A 6000-nucleotide genomic window follows, 5' to 3' on the forward strand; every position below is an offset into this window, starting at 1 on the left:
GCTCCAAAGAAAAAGCGGTGAACCTAACCTCAACCACGCCATGCTACTGGTCAGACCATCACCTAATAACTTTTCAAATACCAGGAATATTAAAGAAAAAAACCTGCTCAATCAACCAAAACCCAAACAATGGATAAGGGACACTAAGAGTGTGGACAACGGGAAGCTAGCCTCATTGTGCAGAAGGGATCTTCCCCCTTCAAGGAATATGACAAATGTTAGTGAGCTAACAGAACACTAAAATGCAAAGATGACAGCAATAATGGACACAATAGCTCAGTTAAAACGAATTCTGATCAAAGATAAAAAAACCCTGGTTTAGCGGAGCAGTAAACAAAGAAAGGAGTAAGCTGAGACTTGCAGAACAGAAATGGAGACAACTTCCATCTTCCCCACAGCTAAAACTGCTAAGAAAAACCAGAAAAGCCTACAATAAAAATAATCTTTAATCAAAAAAATAATATTTCAGGACAGAATTAGAGAACGCTAAAAACAGACCTAGGAAGCTTCTCGAACTGGTGAAGCATCTATCTAACAAAATGGTCAAAGCCACACAAGAAGAAACAAAATCTCAAATCAGCTGTGAAGAATTCTCTACTTTCTTCACAAGAAAGGCAAATACCTTGGAAAGTGAGCTTAAGACAGCAGCGGCATCATTGAAGGCATTGCATCAAATCAGTCCAAAAATAATCCATCAGTCAGTTCCCAAAAACGAAGCTCACTGGTCCACCTTCAAATTATACGACCACAAAGACATCTTCAAAACCTTGAAAACAACCCTTACAACGATCCACTACCAGCAAAATTTGTGTCGGCCATCAACCATTCCATCCTACCCAGCTGGAAATCGATAATCAATGCTTCCCCATCTCAGGGATCTGTCCCAGATTGCCTAAAGATGGGTCAAGTCATTCCCATCATAAAAAAACAACAGAAAATCCTGCAGACCCTAGCAATTTTAGTCTGGTATCAAACATCCCCCTATTAGAAAAAGTGATAGAAAAGTGTGTGCAGCAACAACTAAGCCAACACATATCCAAATGTAATCTACTAGACATTTTTCAATTGGGATTTAGTCCTAATCATAGTACAGAAACGGCAATACTACATATAGTAGACTATGCATTACTCGCCCTTGACCAGAACAAAATATGCCCTTTAATCCTTCTAGAACTATCTTCAGCATTCGACACACTCAACCACGAGCTGTTGCTAGATTGTCTGGATTCCAGGATGGGCTTCTCAGGGAAAGTTTTAGAATGGTTCAAGTCCTTCTTGAGGAACAGAACACAGAGATTTCCAGTGATTCATAACCTATCAGCTTCTTCCCCCACTCAGTTCGGAGTTCCACAGGCTCAACCCTCTCTCAGTCACTATTCAACCTATTCATGGAACGACTAACAGATATACTGCGCCTTGCCAACATCTCTTTCCACATGTACGCTGATGACACTCAGATTTACATGAAGGTTTCATCTGTGGAGGAGATCAAATCAATAAACGAGGCGTTAAAGGCAACAATGCTATGGTTACCCAGAAATCAGCTCAAACTAAACAAGCTAAAAACAGAATTCCTCCTTATATCCCCCACAAAAATTTTTGCCGCAGTAAAAGAATGGACCAGCTCTATCATCGCACTTAACTGCACCCCGAACATGGTGGATTCAACCAAATCAGAATTACTATTGATCAGAGCCTGAACATGAAAGCCCACATCAACTCGTTAGCTAAGAATGCCCATTTTCACTTGAATTACATTAAAAAATTGAGACAATTCATGGAAACAACAGACCTCAAGATGGCAGTCCAGGCATTAGTAATCTCGAGGATTGAATACGGATGCACTACATTTTCAGGGCTTCCCAAGATAACAACGGCTCCTCTAAAAGCCTGCCTAAATGCAGTAGCAAGGCTTATAACAGTATCAAAAAAATTTGACCACATCTCCCCTCACCTGAAGGCCCTGAACTGGCTACCATGCAAAGCCAGAATTCAACTCAAAATACCACGTATCACACACAAAGAGTTACACCTCAATACAAAAAGGTATCTAGCTCAATAACTGGTGATTTCCGGGGGTAACAGATCCACCAGTAGCGCCAGAGATCTACTACTGAAGCCACCGATGTTCCAGTAGAAAATAACATATGACAGAGCATTCTTAGGCATGGCTTCAAGAATCAGGAACTCGCTACCTCCAAGCATCAGAAGAATAACAAACGCTGCAAGATTCAAGAAAGAAACCAAGATATTTCTAATAAGCAAATTCCTCCCGTAACCTTTCCGTTCAATCTTGCAGCCTTACCTTTAAAGGCCCGCTTAATCCATGCACGTACATCTCGTACCAAGGTCCCATCCCACTTGATATTTTTAGGGGTTTACATTTAAGGATGTCAGCAAATTAATTGGCAATAGTTAGGATCCCCAAGATTTACATTCTGAGATTGTGCATGAGTCTTTGTTGCTGAATTAAGTCAATGTTACGGTTTTTGTACTGGTAAATGCTTTTATGCGAAATGTACAATAGAAACTAAGTATATATGGTTTTAATGTGAAGCGCTCTGATACCCCACGGGGTCAAGTTCACACTATATAAAACACTATAAATAAATAAATAAAGTGAATAAAGAAGAAATAGTTTTTCAGAGGGTGTTCAAAGTTGCATAAGTGGGTGACCCCACGACAGTCTATAGAGGCATTTTGTTTGGGGGTCAGGTGGATATCATTAAGATGAGGGTAAAATCCACCAAACATGGATGACAGATACGCTATGTGTGCCTCATGCTGCCAATATCAATTGATTGTTGATACAAAATCAGGCAAAGGTGTATCTTGTTTAATTACTTCCAACCCACAATGCCTAAAGAACACTGTCCCAATCATTGGATGATGCCATTGGGATTGTCATCAGTGATGTCATCAATGATGTAATTTGAGGTGTCATCTGTGATGTCATCAATGAAATTATTAAACATGTCATTAGTAATATTATTAAGTCATAAGCAGTGCATGACTGTTGGGCAAGTTATTGTTAGTGTAAAATATAACTGATTTTTTTTTTACATTTTACTGTAAAACAAGTCATATTTATTTATTTGGCACCAAGCAGCTCCGGTAGGTAACACTTAAAAGCAGTACCATGCCTAACGCGTTTCAGACAAAACGTCCTTTCTCAAAGTCTGCACGTGTGACAAAGCAGCGTAACTTCGAAATTTATCACCTATATGTATTCACTGAAAAAAAACCAAAGGTTAAAGTGGAGTTATACGAGAGGAAGGTCGCATTATTTTAATTTCCATTTAAAAAAAAAAAAAAGAACTTTGAAATTAACTAAAAAAGCACTACTATTTACAATAATTCTTGATGACAGGCAGAGGACACAAACACATATCCAGGGAGAATAAATAAAGTCAACTTCTTAAGGATTTTAGCATAAAATGCATTTGCAATCATTTAATCTAAAATAAGCTTTTTTTACATAATCAGTGGCTTTCATGTAGAACTGGTTTAGATCCAGCCCTCCACATACAACTCATCTGTATGGAACTCGATTATACAGTCAGTGACTATCATGAAAGAAAGACAAGGATCCAGCCCTCCTGGACTAACACTGGGAGTGGGAAACCTCTAAATCTAATACACACATCTGTGACAGAAGAAGGTGCTGTCTCGATAGTATAATGTTACCTGGTGTGAATGTGTTCAGATGGCATCCCTCCCCCTTCTTCTTCTGAACTGATGATTTCTTCCTTCTTTTGTAGTTTCTGTAAATAAATAACCTCAGACCTGCACAGCATCAGTGCACAACATGTTTCCAGTCTTGAGACAGCCTGCTTCTGCCTGAGATATTTGCAGTACTGTAACAAAATGACACCAGTGTTACCATTTGATTTTTCAGTGCAGATAAATGATTATGTAGCCCTAAAGCATCTGCACAACAGAACTGAGATCTGAAACATCTGTCTGTCCTACCTCCCACTGCCGAAGATTAAATGAAGGCACCTGTAGATTTATAATATTACACCTAGAAAAACTTGTAATTTGCACATAGATCCATGTTTTATGTAATGGCATAATCTGTGGAGCTTTGATTTTATAGTTTGCATATGGGAAATTATATTTTAGAATGATGTATTTACTGTTTATTCCTGGTTGATAACAACCATACAAGCACTGATTACTTTAACAATACTACAAACCTTTCAAAATAAAGGATACTTTAACAATACTACAAACCTTTCAAAATAAAGGATACATCACTCATAAATACTTTCAGCTAAATAATTAAAATAGTCAATTAATAGTAATGTCACACTATACACACGTTGCAATTCATCGTTGTTCTTGTAAAATCTGAACTTGACATTTTAAAGCTGAGAGCACATGACAACCCTCCATCTCTGATTCTTATAGAATTGACATTCCGCTACAATGTATCAGAAAGACTGGATTTTGAGTCATCAGAAGTGATGAAGGTGTCGATTTATCAAGGCTTTGCACAGGTTTATAGTCACAAAACGTCATGCAAACCAGCAGAACGTCTTCAACTATTTACTTTCCAGTGCTCCAGAAACATGGCAAAAAGTAACACAAATAGCGCTTTCCCCTACTTTGTGTTAATTTGAATCCAGGAGAGTTCCATGGGTGGGATTCTTTTAAAAGAGGAGTATGTTTGTAAGTATGTAGTGAATTTGTAAAGCGCAGGAATCACTCCTGAGGGGGTATCTCCGCGCTGTCGAAGAGTGAGAGTCCGACAGGCACGAGCTACCACAACTTAGGCTTTGAACAATTCTGTCTTAAGGAGTTTCCTGAAGCGAATGAAACTGGGGCATTTGCGCAAATTCTCTGTCAGGGTGTTCCAGTGTTTCAGAGCCAGATAGGCAACAGTTTTGCCTCCTGATCGTATTTTCCTAATGCGCGGAACCACTAGCAGCCCCTTACCTTCTGATCTGAGATGATGATTTGGACAATACATTTTGAACTTGTCTGCCAGATAGCTTGGGCTCGCACCATAAAGAGTTTTATGGGAGAGACAACAGAGCTTAAATGTTATTCACTGGCGAATAGGGAGCCAGTGGAGAAGTTTCAACAATGGCCCAGGGGACCTGCAGGCTGGTTTCTTGAGGGCCAGGAGTGCGGCCACATTCTGGACAATCTGCAATCTGCTAAGCAGTGATTCGTTCACGGCGGCCACTAGAGCATTGCAATAGTCCAGGCGACCAATTATCAAAGCCTGAATTAAGGTTCTGCATACAGAAAGGGGCAGCCATAGGAACACTCTACGCAGAAGACTCAGAGTATGGTAGCAGGTCCCTACAGTGGCCAAGATGTGTTCCTTCATAGATAGCTGTGCATCCAGCCGGACCCCTAGATTTTTGGTCACAGAGGTGGGAGAGGGAGAAGGGCCCAGCACTGTCGGCCACCAATCAGGGGACCAGGCGGTATGTGCAGTGCCAAACAGCAAGATTTCTGTTTTTGTTGCATTTAGCTATAAGAAGTGCTCCGTCATCCAATCTGATATGGCTAACATGCCCTTAGCAAAACGCTGATCAACTAACTCCGTGTCTTTGTCAAAGGACAGGAGTCGTTGCGTGTCATCCGCATAGGAGAATGGCGTAAAGCCGTACTCCCGGATGACTTTAAGAAGGGGGCCACGTAGATGTTAAACAAAGTCGGGCTCAAACAGGAGCCCTGTGGCACCCCTTTAGTAAGCTTCAGGGTTTGAGATTGGAAAGGGCCCAGGTTGATGGTCTGCGAGTGTTGATCTAAGAAGCTTACAAGCCAGTCAAGAGCTTGTCCCTGCAGACCGGCCTCTCTCAGTCGCAGTATCAATTTCTGATGAGAGACCATGACAAAGGCTGCTGTCAGATCCAACAAGACCAACAGCACAGCTTTATTATCATCCAAGGCCAGTTTGATATAATCAGTGACCCTGATGAGAGTTGTCTCCGCGTAGTGGTTGGATCTGAACCTAGACTGTGAGGGATCAAGGATACCATT

Source organism: Triturus cristatus, chromosome 12 (genome assembly GCF_964204655.1).
Source record: "Triturus cristatus chromosome 12, aTriCri1.1, whole genome shotgun sequence".
NCBI lineage: Eukaryota > Metazoa > Chordata > Amphibia > Caudata > Salamandridae > Triturus > Triturus cristatus.